At 38.1% G+C, this 18,946-nt stretch overlaps 4 pseudogenes; all 4 read right to left on the bottom strand.

Annotated features, from left to right (window-relative positions):
• Positions 1–132: 132 nt before the first annotated feature.
• LOC122331474 lies at positions 133–1,941 on the bottom strand (annotated as a pseudogene).
• Positions 1,942–5,305: 3,364 nt separating this feature from the next.
• LOC122331486 lies at positions 5,306–10,009 on the bottom strand (annotated as a pseudogene).
• A 4,209-nt stretch (positions 10,010–14,218) lies between these two features.
• On the bottom strand, positions 14,219–15,381 carry LOC122331491 (annotated as a pseudogene).
• Positions 15,382–15,932: 551 nt separating this feature from the next.
• LOC122331473 lies at positions 15,933–17,517 on the bottom strand (annotated as a pseudogene).
• Positions 17,518–18,946: the final 1,429 nt, after the last annotated feature.

Below are 18,946 nucleotides of genomic sequence, written 5' to 3'. Positions count from 1 at the left end.
TCTCCTGTCAAAATTATACAAGTTAGAAATATGAACATGCTACAAAACCTGGAAATATACATAAAATGTGTGCTTTTCAGCAATAACAATTAAAATCATTCAGTTTTCTTTGCTCTTATGACTCTGATCTGATTATATGCTCTGACCGCAGCCGGATACCTGGCATCTTTTTTTGGCAACGAGTTTGTTTACGTTTGGTGTAAAATCCTGTGTTGTGGAGATTCTCAGGATGGACAGCAGGTGCTCATCAGTGAGACGACTTCTGTGTGCTGTTTTGTTAATCTTCATCACTGAGAAAAGCTTCTCACACAGATATGTGCTCACAAACATGCACAAGGTTCGAGCCGCATGAAGACGGAGCTGAGGCATTGATGTAGGGATGGAGTGAATGAACTGTGCGGGTCCTGCAGTGTCGTGACTTTGCCTTCAGTGTCCCATTACACTGCAGCTCAATCAGTTCCATCTGAATCTGCGCAGGTGCAGTTTCAACATCGACGGCAAATGGGTTGCGAAGCAACTCAAAACTCTTTTTGTGCTTCAAAGTCACTAAAACGCCATGCGAACTCAGTGCGTAGTGTGCTCAGTTTGTCGGCAAAGTGCGTTTTGGGAACACATTTGTGCTGACTTGGTTCAACATTACTTGGCAACAGGGAAAGTGAGGCAAGTTGCACTGTTGCATTTGTGTCTCCCATAAAAGCAGCTTCACTTGAAATGCCTTCACTGCGTCATACATGTCAGTAATCATGCGGTCACGTCCCTGGAGCTGCAGATTTAAGGCGTTAATATGAGCTGTTATGTCAGCCAGAAACGCCAACTCACACTTCCATTTTTCCTCCCTCAAAATGGTGGAGTCATTTCCTTTACTGTCCATGAACTGACAGATTTCGTTGCTGAGCTCAAAAATTCTGTTGAGAACTTTCCCCAGACTTAGCCAACGCACCTCTGTATGATAGGGAATGTCGGCAAACTCTGAATCTATCTCCCGCATAAAGGACCGAAACTGCCGGTGATTTAACCCTTTAGCTCAGATAAAGTTTACGGTTTGCGTTACAGTGCTCATTACATGGTCCATCTTCAGGACTTTGCCACATAGTGCTTCCTGGTGTATGATGCAGTGATATGCTGTTAACTCTCCAGTACAGTTCTCCTCCTGCATCTTCATTCGCATCCTTCCCACTAGTTCACTTTTTGCACATAGCCGGCGCTTCATCAGTTGTAAGTCCAATAAGTTTGTCCCAGGGCAGTTTCATGTCGGTTACACTTTGACATACGTTTTCAAAACTGTCTTTTCCAGTCGTTGTCCCGTGCATCGATTTAATGTCCATTACTTCCTCTGTTACGCACAAATTGGAGTCTACGCCACGGATGAAGATAACCAGTTGTGCAGTATCAGTCATATCAGTACTTTCATCCACAGCAAGAGAGTAGGCAATAAAGTCTTTGCTTCTTTCACTCAACTGTGCTCTTAGATCAGTGGCCATCTCACAAATTCGATCAGCAACTGTATTTCTACTCAGACTTATATTTGCCAGCATCTGCTTTTTGTCTGGACATAACACGTTGAACACCTTGATCATGCAGCTCTTCAAAAATTCTCCCTCCGTAAATGGCCGAGCTGATTTGGCGATCTCCTCTGCCACGATAAAACTTGCTTTCACAGCAGCTTCACTTTGTGATTTTGCACGGGTAAAAAACGTCTGCTGGAATGCTAGATTCTTCTTTAACTCTTCTGCTTTCGGTTTCTTCTGCTCTGAATCCAGGTCTTTCAGGTTATCCTTGTTTTGTCTCAAAGTGCCGTCTTATATTGAATTCTTTAATTACAGCCACATTAGCTCCACAAATGAGACATACGGGTTTACCGGCAATGTCACTAAACATATACTCAGCCTCCCATCGGTTATTAAAGGCTCTGTTTTCAGAATCAACTTTTCTTTTTGGCATCGTGACTGGAATCTTCGGCTAACGGCTATCTTCATAATATCTTGTAATAGCTAGACTTAATTGACGCGAGAAGTACGCGGCAAGGCAGCTGAAGCGTTGCATTATGCCATAATGATTATGGGATCTGTAGTTCTGTGCAGTATTGTGTTATCAGCGCTTTATATCGATGGACCATGAATAACAATAATGTAAAATGATCTTGCGGGCCAGATATGATTACAAGGCGGGTTGGATGTGGCCAAGCGGGCCGTGAGTTTGACACATGTGTGTTAGAGGCTCTGTGTAAGGCACCCTTCGAGCCCCTCGAAGAGGTTCCCTTACCTGTCTTATCTTATAAGACAGCATTTCTCCTCGCCATCACCTCTCTTCGGAGGGTGGGAGATCTACAGGCCCTCTCAGTGGCCCCTACTTACTTGGACTTTGCCCCAGGCATGGCCAAGGCTTTTGTATACCCAGGAGTGGCTTATACACCTAAAGTGCCCTCTGTTACACCGCAACCGATCATACTGCAGGCCTTCTGTCCTCCCCCTTCCAGGACCTAGACCAGCAAAAGTCCAACTGCATGTGTCCAGTGCGAGCACTGGACACTTATGTGCGCAGAACTGCGTCTCTGCGGAGGTCGGACCACTTACTCATTTGTTTTGGTCCGACAAACAGGGGTGGTGCTGCTGCTAAGCGGACTATTAGCAGGTGGATAGTTGAGGCTATCCACCTGGCCTATGAGGCCTCTGCACTCCCATGCCCTCTCGGGGTCAGAGCGTACTCAACTAGGGGTATGGCGGCCTCCAAGGCCTATCTTAGCGGTGTGCCCCTCGGGGACATCTGCAACGCTGCTGGGTGGTCCACGCCCTCCACTTTTGCCCGTTTTTACAATCTAGACATGAGGGCCGCCCCTGGCTCCTCTGTCTTATCCTGATGGGTGGTCTGAGGACCCCTTTTCAGGCAGGGCCTTGGAACTATGGCGGCGTGGGCATCTCGTTCCCAAAGCGTTTATGACGCAGCTCGAGTTCCTGAAGAGGAACGTCTCAGGTTACAAATTCCTCTAGGGAACGAGACGCTGTGTCCCGATGCCATACTTCCCACACCCGGCGCTTACTTCACTACAGAGGCTGGCGCAGGCCTCGCAGAGCGTGACTTTATACTTCCTGGTCGGTGACGCATCTCGCCCATGACGTCCTCCCCTCCATTGGTCAGATTTCACACGTGGGTTCAGAGCGGCTCACACTGAAGGCGTTCCCAAAGCATTTGTGAAGGGAGCGTCTCGTTCCCTAGAGAAACCATGGTTACATTTGTAACCTGAGATGTTATGGAATACACTGGCTCGCAGTGAGTTCACAGTTTTATCAGTCACATTTAATTTACTAAAACATGTTAAATCTGAGCTAAACGGTCCGTTGTTGCTTTCAGTATGTCTAAAAGATCATATAAGATGAACTCAAATTTCACTAACGCACATAATCACCTGAGATGGTCAACCGTCATATACAGTTAATATTTTTCCAGCAAAAATAGATACAAAATATTTGTCTAATTAAAGATTCTGCATGTTGCCGTCACTGCTAGTTAAGATAAACTCAGATTAAGAGTAAGGCCTACAAATAGCTTCCCGATGGAAATTTTTTACGAAAATTATTGTTTTAAATAAATTATTGTACATACTTAGTCCCGTATTTCAAATGACAAGTGATCAACTTATAACTTATATTAATTATAAATACACAAAACTGCTCATTCCCATGGCTATGTACAGCAGTCAAAAACAAAATGCAGAATAAATATAATTAAAATCAAAAAATTAAACTGATGACATCACTTTACTTCCTCCTTCCTATTTTCTAAAGATCTGTGATACAACACCCACGTTACTTCTTCGACGTTTCAATGTTTGAAAACTAATCTCCTTATTTCCTACATTTTCATTATTTTCATGTATTTCATCATTATTTTTGTAACTCTTACTACATATCCCCTCTCGCACAATAGTTTGCTCTATATGTATAATTTATAACTTCAATGACACACTTTCCACTTCAATAGCTTAAAAAATAAAAATAAAACACCCACTACAAAACAATTTGAGAGAGATTATTCATATTAATATATCATAACTGTACCGGAAGCAAGCTCACGCAGGAGGTAGGTAAAATGATGAAGTTTATTTGCACAGATTGAAAAGCTATGGCAGAGGAATCGGGTGAGTGTATAGTCCTTTGAAAGTCTTTAACAGAAGTTCTTTTCTTTTCCGGGAACCAGGAGAACTGGGAAGACGAAGGAGATCCACGCACCACAACCACAGAGACGGAGACACTGGAGACAGTTGGGACTTAAGGAGATACACAAGAGGTAAGTCATTCACCAATACTTTTTTAAGTCCACTTCATACATACAAGCCCAGACACTGACTGAACTGTGAAAATACCTAATATAATCAAAGAGAGACTAAACGAATACACATGGTGCAAATAAGAGATTGATTTTGTAGTTAGTGTTTTTCGCGTGAGTCAGTTATAACAATCATTATATATTAAATTCAAGGAAATGCCAACTGAGCTATTGAGTGATCCAGCAGAGCCATCTACTGGATATAATGATAACTTCATGTAATTGTCACCTCAAAAGTCTTTGTTTCCACACAAGGTTTTTTTTGGCACAATTTTTTCTCTATCTTCATAGGCGAAAATTGAACTCTTACTGCATAACTATTAAGTTAAAACATTATCCCACAATCACACATGCAAACAAAGAGTTTCTCAACACGCTGAAGTCCTGGTGCGAGTCAACAGGTTCAATATTGTAGAAGTGTTTTTATTTAAAAAATTATTTTTTTTTTTGTGGTAGGACGCGGGTATGTTTTACTCACCTTTGAAGCATCCTAGATGTATGTGACTTCTTCTTTCAGATGAATCCAATCTGAGTTATATTAAAAATGTCCGGACCCCTCCAAGCCTTTCTATGAGACTAAGACTAAGTAGGTGTTCAATGAATAAAGTATGTTCGTCTGTAATAAACATCCCTCACAAGACTTCATATGACGGCAGCTGTAATTAGCCCTCGATGGAATCAATTCCAGTGCCTCGGAATCGACTCTTTTTTGAATCGATTCCCAGCCCGAAAGATACTACTTGAGCTGAACCAAGCTGGACGTGACATCAAGAGTGATCAACAGCAAACTAGCTTTAAAAATGAAAAATTGATCATTTCTTTCAATACCAACACACATTTGTCATATTCAAAGGAACGCTCTAGGCTTATCCTCCAATTCCACCAGAGTTAATAAGTTGAGTTTTACCTTTTTCGAATCTATTCACCTGATCTCTGGGTCTGGCAATAGCGATTGTAGCATAGCTTAGCATAGATAATGGAATACAGTACAGTAGCATCACATTCAAAAAATTCTGTAGTTTATTGTGTAAAATACAATTTATTATCACAATTCGTTATTTTATTGTACCATCAAACTCGAAGTGTTGCATCAACTGCGCTCATGCTCATTTAAACTTGTTATAAACTTGAGAATGACTTGTCCAGAAATCACGCTGGTTGACAGAACAAGTCAATATTTAGAATGCATTGCAATCACTCAAAAATAGATGACGATAACTCACACCTGCATTAGGAACTGTACTTCTTTGCGTGCCTGTTAGCCTTTTGCTTTGCATGGTTCGCAGAATCTGAAAGATGCGGTAATTATGGCAAACATTCAGAAGGCGGGAGCCACTTTGAAAGGGCAACATTAACTGATTTCATTGCAAGTGAGCGACAACTCAACTTCAATCTAAATATTTACCATAAAGAGCTCAAGTAATTAATTTTTGTTTTGACGAATTAGGCAAAGGCCAGCGCATGCACATTAAACAATAAATCGATCATTTTTATTTTATATAGCGCTTTTAACAACACAGGTTGCATCAAAGCACTGAACAGTATAAAGTAGAAGAATATAATGACAGGGATGTATAAACACAAAGCTCATCCAGTGTCATCGTTAGAAAGTCTACAGTGTGGATTTCTTTACTGTAAATTACAAACAAATTATTATTCGTTGGCTCAAGTTAAAAAATATAGATGTGTCCAGATGTGTCTCTTTAAAAAGCATTAAGGCCTATTTTTCAAGGTTCTCTTTCCCTTATAAATGGTCTTTTCTGCTGTAATGCTATGAATGAATTATCTGGGGCCTCAATGATCTTGTAATCATTTTGAGAATATGCGTACGAGTGATTTATAGACTGAAGAGAAAACGTGGGTGTGAAACCTATTAATCGTAAATGATCGTGAACTGCGCAAATGAATGGTGTCAGCTCTCTACTCTGGTTCTCCTAATTAACGTCATGTAAAACAGCACAGATCGTCATCATTTAGAACAGCGAGAGAAGCTTACATGTTCAAAAACCTGCCTATGATAGCACACGTACATCTCAGGAACGTCTATAAGATGTCTACATTTCCATCAGCAAAACGTATTATTTAGAGTCTTCGCTCATCTGCGGTATCTTTCCTTTTAGATGTCAAATAGACATCAATTAGATGTCTTTAAGATGTTTATGATTTAGAATGTATATAAAACTGACATCTGTAAGATGTCTGCCAGACGTTTGTAGACAGCAGATGCTTTCCAGATCAAGAGATCTTTAACAGACATCTTGCAGACGTACGTGTGCTTTCTGTGGCAGTATTTTGACTTTTTCTCGTCAAAGATAATGCCAAACAAAATGTCCAGGTCAATCATCCTGACTGTTAGGAAGCTAACTGGTTTCTTCACTAACTGGTTTCTGCACCGCATGGATCCTCATGTGTAGCTTCAGGCATCTTTTAACAGTAAAACTCTTTCCGCACTGATCACACGTGTGCGGTTTCTCTCTGCTGTGGGTCCTCTCGTGCGCTTTCCGATTGGACGACAAATTGAATCTCTTGTCACAGTGTGAACACTTGTAAGGTTTCTCTCCAGTGTGAATCATCTGGTGCTGCTTTAAATGGCTCGTCGAAATGTAAGTCTTGTCACACTCGAAGCACATGTACTCTCTCACACCAGTGTGTATTTTCTCGTGGCTACGTAAACCTTGGAGCTGTGAAAAACTCTTTCCACACTCAGAGCATGAATACGGCTTCTCCTTCGTATGGACTCTCTGGTGTTTCTTCAGGTCTGACGAACAGAAAAATGCCTTTTCACACTGATCACATGTGAACAGCTTCACTCCGGTGTGGATTTTCATGTGCTCTTTAAGGTTTTTTTTAACTGAGAATGCCTTTTCACACCATTCGCACATGAACGGCTTCTCTCCGATGTGGATCCTCATGTGACGCTGACAGTTTGTTTTTCCCGAGAACCTCTTTCCACACTGAACACACATGAATGGTTTCTCTCCAGTGTGAACCCTCAAGTGAAGCTCAAGACTTTGCTTGGTTGAGAATCGCTTTTCACACCGATCACAAGTAAAGGGCTTTTCTCCAGTGTGGATCCTCATGTGAATCTTAAAGGGCTTTTCTCAGTACGCCTCAAATCCACGCGCGAATCCACGAAACTGTTCCCACATTGATCACATGTAAACGGTTTCTCTCCGGTGTGGATTTTCATGTGTCTTTTATGTTTCCACTTGTCCATGAAACTCTTTCCACACTGGACACACACGAATGGCTTCTCTCCAGCGTGGATCCTCATGTGGATCTCAAGACTTGATTCACGTTTGAAGCTCTTCCCGCACTGAGCGCAGGTGAAAGTTTTCTCGGCTCTTCTTTTCTTTGAAAATGTCTTTTTAGCCTTTGAGTGACTGAAAGGTTTTTCTCCAGGTTTGTCATGATGTTCCTCACGCAGATCTTCACTCTCCTTGTTCTCCTCCATCGGCTCTGTAGCAAAACAAAAAAAATTAAATTCAGAATATTAAAATAAAACCGTCACATAGGTTTTAATATTTAGTTTGACAAACTTAGAGTACAAGAGAAATTGTTAATATTTTAAATATTTTTCTAAGCTGTAATGAACAAATGCTACTTCCACATCTCAAAATACAGCTGTTATTTAAAAAAAATATACTTTATTACTTTTGTAATTCATTTATTTTACTGTTTTTCCACAATGTACAATAATAATACATTTGTCAATGAGATAAATTAACTGTTAATTTAGGTTTCAACTGAAATTGCATTTAGTTGTGTTTGGAATTATTATTATTCAATAAGATTTCAATAGAATCCCAGCAGAAAAAAGTTTGCCATTGTTCTTTTGAGCGTGCTTTCATCAGTTTTGAAAGCAGTGTCTTAGCATCTGCAAAATGTGAAGAAAATGTAGTGTTTTTCAGGTTGTAGAGTACGAATTTTGTGAATTTTCATGTTTCATCCATTTTCTTTACCGTTAAACTCTTAAGTATTTTAAAAGTCCTTGTCCGTACTCCTAACGATTTCGGACCTTAATACCTCTCTTAAGGGTTGAAATGCTTTCTGAATTACTTATTTCTTTACTAGGATATTTTCTTTACATTTTGAGAGGGAAACACACATTTCTAAGAATTTTGTCACTAAGAGCAAGATTTTTCATAAATACAGACCCGAGTCTATTACCACCCGCTTTGACTTATACAACAACGGAAATTAGCAAATATAGCTCAATATGTGGGAGAAAGAAATGAACGAAACAGTATTTTCTTATGGTTACTCTTTTATCCCTTCCATGACCACGTGACTAAAAACCAAATGTGCGACATTCAAACTGACCAATCAGCAAATTACAGCTCATGTGAAAGCTGTGACAAATCACACCGGCGTTCGTTAGGTTCAAACTAACGTGCATAGCTTGGCGGCTGTGCGTTTTCACACAGATGGTTTGTTTTGTTCAGGAACAAGAACCTTTGTCAGTTACAATGTTGCATTTTCTTCTCGGTTCAGTTCACTTTGACAAGGGAACATTGTCATACGTACCAAACTGTATCCAAAATGTTCCCTATACCCTCGTTCACTATTCCTTACATTGGCCCACTCATTCAGTTCACTTGAAGGCGTGAATGGAAACGAGAGTGAATTCGGACACTTATCCAAAACATAGCCCATTCACATATATTACTATTATAGTAAAAATACAAAGCAGGTTGACATTGTAAAGTAGTTTTCGCAACTGTTTCAAAATATGGGGTGAGTATATCCTATACTCACCACAGCTCCATCCCACTTTTTTTTTTTTTTTTTACAATAAATGTTTATTTTTATTCAGCAGAGATGCATTCAATTAATCAGAAGTGAGGTTAAATGAAACGCTGTTCATTTAAACTCACTATTCATCCACGGATCTGAGAAAAATTGTGAATTAAACCGATAACGTTACCTACCACTTTAATGAACAAGTGTGCGCCATCAGCGGTTTTAGTTTTGAAAGAAAAAAAAAGAGCTGGACTTGAATTAGAACATGTGACGAGTCCAACAACAACAAGTCCGAGACAGCAGAGAAGGATACACACAGCAAATAAGTAAAATACCTTGAATTGCTCACCGCTGTTCAGAAGATCTGCTGCAGCTTCTTTTCAGCAAACTCAACCAGGATCCTCCAAAAAGTGTCTGCTTACACTTCACTTTCGGAACGCACTTCCTGAGCACTTTCTCCTCCCCTCGGGGGAAGCAGCTTCAAGAATAGCTCGCCCAAAAATGAAAATTCTGTCACTAATTACCAAAGAAATATACCTGAATACACTAAAAATGTATTACAAATGTACTTGTTGGTATTTCATTTATACAGTAGAAGTACACTAATTCAAATTTCTACTTTATTAATACTTAAGTTCGATTGCAAAAGCATGCTAAATACCACTGAGATTTAAATAGATTTTAGTGCATCGAAACAATATACTACTGCAAAAATCTACAGACGACTTTTATTGGTGCCTTTCCTGAAAGTGTGCTTTGAATAATCTAAAAATTTGTTTCATGTTAGTACATTATTACTTTTTCCCCTTATTATTTATCCAATATATGGTTTAGAAATTAAAATAAATTTAATTATTGTCCGTGTATACATCATTCAAAGAAGTCATTATTGTTTTAATGCATTCTTTGCCATTTTGAACTTTTTACATAATAATCCCCAATGACTAGTTTTCATTATTTATGCGTCATTATTTTTTAAGAAGAAATTTGTCAATTTGAGAGGAACTTTGCCCGTGTCCCAATGTTCATACCATCCCCCCTAAATAGTATGTGAGATTAGAATATGTATGTCTCGAAAGGGAGTATGAAAAGGAGTGTGGATCTCTTAACTTAATATATAGAACGTATACATTCATTATCTGTGTTACATTTCATCTGCAATATCAATGTGAACTTTTACAAACATATATTTGGTCGTTAACTAAGCGGCGATTACCCGAGTTCGAGCAAAAAATAGCAACTTTAAGAAAATTAAAATACCAAATCTAAGAGTATTATATTACTGTGTAATTTTAGCATATGTTTTAATAAGAACTTTAGACATTGTACTCATATATTCGTTTTATTCATCTCATTTTATTCATCATATCTTTTATCATATGCTGTGTGCCATGACATGTGCTTGCTACTAAAAGACAGAAGTAATACAGAAGTATAGAGTGTGTGTGCGACTTACTAATGTGAGTAGAACTAGTTCAGTGTGTACGTGTAGTAAGACAGCATGAGATGTTCTGAGAGTTAAACCAAGTCACAAAGCACACACTGAATGAGAATAGCCGAAGAAGTGGAATGTGATGGCATTATTTTAAGAATTTATATGCATTAGTATAATCACGAGTGTGTTGTTTAATGGTTTAAATGGGCATGATGTTTATTAAGAGTGTTAGGATGAGATTTTGTGCAAATACCAGGAAAACAAGATGGAGTCAGATAAGCGTGGTCTAAGAAGACTGGTGGCTGGGGAGAAGATTGACCAAGTAACAAAGGAGCTTGGTTTGTGATGTGGTGTGAGGAGTTCATCTGACAAGCCAGTGCACTGTAACTTTTATATCTGATTAATAAAACTTCAGTTTATTGGAAAAAACCTTTCTTCAATTTTTGAACATGCAGGACTGCCTTTAACAACAATGTATAAATACAAGCATACAGTATATATTTAAAAAATATTTCTATTAGTTTAACTATGTAATGTTTATGCATAATACATTGTTGGGTCTGGATGCTCCTTTAAGCTTCTTTCCCGCTGGAGTCACTCTTGTTAAAATAAAGACACGACAATTTGTTTCTAATTTTCAAAGAGCTCGCGAGTTGCAAGCGAGAGCAAAACCGTCCAGTCTGCCTTGGTTTGCATCTGAAAGCCCCACCAGAAAACCTCCTTATTGTGAAAAGATCAGAAAACACACCATGTTACAAAGTGGAGCGTCCTATCATCATAGCGTAGGTTGAGTTCTGACATTAAGACTGTGTTCCTAAAACTTGCGAGAAAGCGGCCTTGGTACGCGATAAGCAGGAACTAAGATATGAAAACAGTCCAAGATATGAAAGACCCAGCAATCCTTGAAGATATGCACACACATCTGCTCTTGAAATTTCCATCATGCAGTCACTTAATGTCAACATTAAATCATAGAAAATCATATTTCATCTAACATACATATTTTTCTTGTCTTTCCAGCTGCTCACATATGACCAACAAGGAAATACTCCCCCAAACCACGTATACAAAGTCTATTTCTGAACAAACACATTGCTTTAAAATCTATAAATATGGATGCATATCTTACTGTATTCTTTACATTTTACAGCTATCCATTCTTTTAGTTAAAATTCTAAATCGGCAAAGGTTGCATATCTTTTTGAAAGTTGAAAAGATAGTATTTCGACTCAACTTTTGTCACTAAAGTAAGTAAAACGTTCTCACACACTTCAACTGAAAACATATTCTGTGACAATCGTAATTATTAAATCAATTGGTAATACTCAAGCTGATTTAAATGTTCTCTTTCCTTCTGTTATTGTCAGGCTTCCTGCAAGCATTTGTTCTCAAGTTAATGAAAAAAATACCTAAATAATTCAAATTTGTTGCAACTGCTTCTATAAGAAGTAGTTACGATACTTAGCAATTAATTTCCTCATTTAAACCCCAAAAGTTAGCATTTTACACGGATGTACTTAGAATAAAACTTAATATAGTTTTTTTGTCTAGCTCGTTGTTCTATTGCTCTGTAAAAGTGTTAGACATAAAACTAAATTTAGCATTAGACCTTCTAAATCGGTCTGAACTGGTTCTGCAGTCAGCTGTGTTTGTGATGGAAAGAACATTCTGTGCTTGTTTTCTGAACACAACGTTGAACTAAAGCAGTTAATAAAAGTAATAAAACCAAATAATAATGCAAATAATAAAGATAGAGAAAAGAAAGATTACAACAGGGAACAATCGTTTCTGTGTGTTTGATCCTGATTAGTTAGATGGAATCTGCGTGGGCGCGAGTTCAGAAGAGTTCAGCAAGGTGGAAGCTGTGATCCAGTTCTTTGTGGACGAGGCACCAGACTTTTATCCTCACAGAAATTCTTCAAAACAACATTGATATATCAGACAATAATGTCAATAAAAGTACGAAACAAGAATAAAAGTTCCAACAAAGACTCAAATTAATTTGAATAAATATTTTGTACATTTTTTACCCTGATTTACCCTAAACTGTTACAATCACCAGCTGGGAGGGACCACGAACTCCATCAGAGGGCACTCCACCCAGGACAGTTTCGTCCGTCTGGCTCTAAAGACTCTTATTTTGAAGCGATTGTTCCTCATTGTGTCTGCGTTCCCTTATTTGTCTCAGACCTCTTTGTCGCAAAAAAAAAAAATCATGCTTTTATTTGAAAATCTGTTTGGTTCACCTCTCTGCAGAAAGTTTCATTTGATGTCCTAAGGTGCCAGCTAACGGGAAAAATTATTTTCACTTTTTTGAAGTTATTGAAATGTATTTTAAAAAGGAAGACAACGTGTCCTCTAGGGCAGTGGGTCACGATTCCTTTGTAAGGGCCCCCCTTTTCCTGCAGAACGGAATCCAGAGGCCCTGGTCGAAGGTCAATGCGTGTTCGGTCTTTTCTTTGCGTCTCGTTAAAAATCACTAATATTTATTAATCTTTTGTGTTTCTAATTATAGTACTGACCTTATACATAATTTTATCTGACTCCAATCTTTTATGATTTTAGTTTAATTATATTTATTTAAATGTAACTGCTGATCCCTCTAGTTGTGATTAAATTTGGATCATTAATTAACTATAATATTTCCTAGTTTCGACTTATCGTTCTTTAGGAGTCTGGGTCGCTTAGAGAACTTGTTTGGCCAGAACAGACTCACGACACATCTGGTCTAGTCCAGGTCTTAGTCAGAGGCTACCTAGTAGATCACTTACCTTAATGCAGCCATCTCCTCGATACACTCAAAAAGAGTAATTTTTAATGCGTTCCCTAAGTAATAGCATGCTAAGCCAGTTTGGTGGCCAGAAGTCAAGTTCTCAAAAACGTGCCCCCGGCTCCATCCATTGTTCGTTGATCTGAATCATTACCGGTGGTGTGTAGCGACAATTGTCAGGCCCAAGTACTGCAGCTTCCTGGTGTGACGAAAATTAGAGTCCGGGTGGAAACTGGGAATTTAAGGGCGAATGGTGTGTGAAAGGAAAAGTTGTTGATTTTATCAATTATATTTAGTTGTCTATTTATGTTGTTTGTTTATGGGTTAGGTTCTTTGGCGATGATTTAGTGTTTCCTTTTGCCTGGTTTATCTTTTTGATTTGATTTCTCTTGTTGAATGTAAAGTGTTGTTGATTTCCCTCTTAATTTGTAATGGGCCCATCTTTCTCTTTATAAGCTGTTGTGTTGTCCATTTTGGTGGCTTTTGTTTTTTTGGTCTGTCTCTGTCTGCATGGTTTGTTTTTTTAGTTTAAATAAAAGGTTTTTTTCTAGTGACTGCTGGTGTTCCTTGTCTTTGACTTCTCGGTCCCTCACAAGATAGATGCATTTTATTTCAGGACTTCATTCCTCCTGTTTTGACATGATTTGGTCTTTGATTGATGTTGACATTTTGCAGTTGAATAGGATGCAGTTGAATGTTGATGAAAAAGAGGACTTTACTACTGACTCTTCAATACTGTCAGAGATTATGGATTTTGAATAAAGATGGGAAGATTATGCCAGCTCTCTGTAATGGTACAAGGCATCACTGACTTGTCTGAAGGGGATATAGATCCATAAGAGTGGAATGGGAGGATGCTGAAGTGTGATTTGGACCCTTTTAGACTTGTTGAATGTAAGCAGTGCAAATCTCTTTCTTTGACTGATCTGAGGAGATTGAGAATCCATTTAGCGTCCACTGCCCAGATAAAGTTTATGTAAACTTTCAATAGCTTCCTGTTTTGTGTATTCCCTCCAATTATTTAGGATATGGCATTGTGCATTAAATGTTTTTTTGTAGTGTTTTTCCAGATCTTCGCGAAATCTGTACACAACCCACTTCCAGTAGGGCAGTTCACAGAGGTTATGTGTGATGCTCCAGTTTGCATAAACTCCTCCTGCTCTTCTGTATTCTCTAAAATAGAAGGTTTTATTGGTCACGCTAAAATAATGATCACTTGTCACTAAAGTTGTGCAAATAACAGCACAGAGATTTTGTGTGTTTGTGAAATAATGTCCATTAATTCCATTCACTCTGTGTAAAGCAACACTGTGATCTCCTCCGTGGTTTTCTGTGTCGTTGTTGCAGATGGCTCCACAGAATGGACACTGAACCCAACAGCAATGACAGAAGTGATCAATCAGAAGCTCATCTGGACTGAATTTATAGTGCAGATTTACTGGAAATGTCCCTGTGTAGAAACTGCTTCTAATTTTTGACATTAGAGCAGAAAGTTCTTGTTTTATCACATCTTCCAGGAGATTGAAATCATCATGTTTGACTCCACTGAGGTCTTTTTCAGAGAAGTGCAGCTGAACGGAGAGCTGCTGTGTGAAACTCTTCAACCACAAAACAGCATCTCCTCTTTTCTCCTGAACATGTTCAGTAGATTCATGGGCTGCTTTTATGATCTTTGCTGCAAGAGTTCAATGTTCTCCTCTATCCTTGGTACCAATTGACTTTATCTCTGATGAAACTCGTCAAGTAATCTCTGGGAGTTTCAATATATTTCATGTATTTGTCAAAATCCTCCTCTTCTGCCAGTGTCTTCAGAATATGTATTTCCAGATTTGATCTGTTTCCATTCAGAGATTCACATTGATTTTATTTCTTTTGCCAAATCTCTAGCAGTCTTCTCATAGAAACTCTGCTCAATGTGCTCCTTAAGTTTCTGACAAATGATTTCACCAAAAATGGCAATATAATGACTATAGTACTTTTCTCTCTTCTCAGTATAAAGATCAGGATCGTTGGCTTCATTGAACAGTCTGTGTTGGTGAATAAAACTCTCTTTTGCTATGTTACAGATGCGAAAAACCAAATTCACAAAGAATTCTTCCCAAAAAATCATATTTCTCACATTTTCTCTGATGTTCTTTTATACTCTTCCTGATGCAATCTGTTAGTTGTTGAATGCAGCTGATGTTGTAGCCCTTCACTGAAATATTAAAGGATGAAATCAGTGTGTTTGTCTTCAGAACAACGTCTTTGACAAAAGATTTTATTTGGTCTTGATCTACTGTGGTAAGAGTTGATTGCTTTTTTGAATACTCTCTGAAAATGACATATTCAGAGTAATTTGACACAGCAAGAATATTGTTGTAATTGTTGCCCTGTTTGCAGCAACTGAGAACCTGTGTCACATCATTCAGTATATCAGTATCTGTGATGATCTTCACACTTTTTTCCCAAATAAACTCAAACTCCTTCTTCAATGTTTCTTCATCATTTGCTTTGTCTTTGAGTTCTAAGGCAAGTTCTTTGCTCTTTTCAATAAGAGTGTTTTCAAGTTGTTTTCTCTTTTCATTGTTTTTCTCAAGATCTTCATTCAATCTCAGTTTTGTTTCTCTCACAATGCTATTCTCAAACTCTTTGATTTTTGTTTCAAATTATGTTTTCCACTTACTCAGTATTTCTGCATAAGCATCTTTCTAAAAAAAATTCTGAAACTGATCTTTCTACTTTTTTACTTGTTTTAGTCACTTCTCTTTCAAGTTCAGTTTCATCAACTTCACAAACAGTTTTATTTTTTATTTTGTTGTACAGTTTGTTCTCAATTACAGTCATGGCATTCTGATGTTTACGAGTCCATTTGCTGTATTCATTCTCCAGTTTAGTGTAGGCTGCAGTCTCCAGAGAGTTTCCAAAGCTGAAAACAGATTGTTCCTTTAGTAAAGCCTCCCAGAGGTCTTTAATATGATCTTTGAGGTGTGTCAGATTCATTCCATGTGATTTTGAAGCACAAGATAGAACAGTTTTCTTAAGCTCTTGAATGTTTTCACAGTAGTTTGGGTTAGGTGGTGCCATTGGTGGGCTGCCTTCCCAGAGCTGAGCGAAATACTTCACATCATTCTGAACATCAAATTTAATGACATCACTGAAACATTCTGCATCACAGCCTTCCTCTTTAGCAGCGAGTTTTGTCACCTTATCCAGTGTCTCCTGCAGTCGTCGCCTACCCTCCATGTTTTTCTCTTTTGCTGTAATTTCTAAAACATTCTGATGTACAAACACACAGCTGGGATTCTTCTTCATCCTCAGATAGGCCTAAACAATCTGAAGAATGTCCTGCATCTCAGCAATGTTTTCTCCAAGGATGTTTATCAGTGTTAGATTTGCAAGACCTACAACAAATGTGGCTAGTTCATTATCATGATGTCTTGTTGATCTTCCAACTAGTTCTGGAGCATGAAGACCCTCAGTATCAACAACCAGAATATAGTCAAAACCCATCTGTGTTTTCATCTCATCTGAAAGTCTGACCAGCTGCATGAAAGCTCCTCTGGTGCATCTGCCAGCACTGACAGCAAATTCAAGTCTAAACATGGCATTCAGCATGGTGGATTTTCCAGAACTCTGAATCCCTAAAACTGAGAGGACAAAAATTCTGGTCTGGTCTCCCAGTTTCTGGGTTAGTTGGTCTAAAAGACAGAGATCCAGAACAGATGAACATGAACAGCGTCTCCATCCATCAGCTCCATTGGAAATCCAGAGATCATCATCTCTGCTGCAAGACTTGGGAGAGAAGAGAATTGAACCTGCAGGTCTTCTTTGTTCTTCTTCACAAATAAACATGATTCATAGATTTGTCAGATATCCCTCATTATGTGCTCCAAACCAAAGGTTGCAACCTGAAGTTCTTCAGCTATTTTCTCAAGTTGAGTTTGTTCATTCTGAAGTTGTTTTGATTTGTCATGATTATCTGTTAGTTTTAAGACTGTTGACCATTTTACATCATACTTGTGATGTAGAGCAGAAAAATCAGCTCATGTATGTTCACCCAGGAGAATTTTGAGCCATTTGAGAAAAAAACATCTTCTGAGTTTGATAACATGAGTTAGTTTCTTTGATGAAGCACTTTATGAAGTCACTGGTGTAAAGGGTATGCTGCCAGTGATGGATTTCTGTGTTTTTTCCCCATTCTATACATTGTCCAGAGTTACAGAGTCTGTAGAAATACAATCCAACTTTCATAGTTGACAGTCATGTGACAATCTCGAAAACTTGAAGGGCAAAACATCCATCGAACTGCAGCACAAGCCTGTCATTTTTCAAATATTTTCAAAACAATACAACAAAGGTAATATTTAAATCATTAAACAGCGCAAAAAAAGCATTGTAGAAACACCTAGTGTGAATTGTTGGAAGTCTTATTTTTACGTGGTGATCCAGAGCTTGAATTGTAATGTGGGTATTGTTCCTGAGTGCTCACTGAGACATGATTTCGGTACATATACGCCCAAAACGAGTTATTTTTAGTGGTTTATCACATGTAAATTTTCTGATACACTCAAAAATGTCAAATTGCCCATCTTAGCGAATATTCATGTAAACTTTTACTATACATGTTAAAAGCTTTACTATCGAATAAAAGCATATCTGTGAAAATAAAACAACCTTACTTTTGAATACAGTTTTTGGGATTTAAATTTTTTGCGTTTTTTTGGGGTATCTCACAAAAAACTATTCCAAGATGGCTGATGTGCCAACATGTCTAGTGCAGTCTTGACATGCGATTGTCAAACGTATTGACTTCGGTGACAGTTGGTATTGAAATTGTATACATTTTATGATACCAGCAATTTCCTGCAAACATTTCAAACAGTTGAGCATATTCTTAAAGAGCCTTTGATTGGTCATTGTTTTCATGTGCTCAAAAGATATGTCTATGATTGAATAAAAAAAATGCTGGTATCAACACATTTTGGGTGTTGGAAAGGTGATGTATTACTAAAAATTTGTAAAATTATTACTATTTTGAAATTGTCGGAAGTTGGTACTTTCGACAAAACACTATGTAAGAGAAAACATCTCAAATTAAATTAATGTTCTGACATCACTCTCCAGGTTTTTGATCCTACTTAGGTTGTAAAGGTAGCAGATATTGGTGACACTTCAGGAGAATTATGAGATTCCTAATTTCAAATAAATTGGTGATCCAGTATAGCAGCTTTGGGCTGTCATGGCAAGAAAAGATTTCGAGATTTACGCCCCTTTGATATTATATGTGGTAAATGTGTTTTATTGTTTAACTACTCATTTACGTGTAAAGCACTGTTAACAATACACACTTAACAGATACGGCTATTCTCAACGACTTTCACTCGTTTGTCCCTCAGGTGAGAATCACTGACTATTAATGTTCATTGTCACTCTCCAGCAAACAGGCTTTCAAATCGCGAAACACGTCTTTGGAAATTTAAATCAATATATTGTTTTCTGTGAAGGTGTAAGTAGAATAATTTTCACATGGTTTTAAAGTAAATATTCTAACCTACAAATCTCATTACTCCAACGTCTTGTGCAGAACAATTCAGTATGAGATTTATGGCCTTATTTCAGCTGCATATTTTTTCCCCAAAAATGTACAAACCACCCTTTTTTAAAAAAAAATGCAGACATGTACATCCATCTTT

This window comes from Puntigrus tetrazona, unplaced genomic scaffold (genome assembly GCF_018831695.1).
Source record: "Puntigrus tetrazona isolate hp1 unplaced genomic scaffold, ASM1883169v1 S000000001, whole genome shotgun sequence".
Classification (NCBI taxonomy): Eukaryota; Metazoa; Chordata; class Actinopteri; order Cypriniformes; family Cyprinidae; genus Puntigrus; species Puntigrus tetrazona.
The sequence above is the reverse complement of the archived record's forward strand: the minus strand, read 5'-3'. Positions and strand labels throughout refer to the sequence as shown.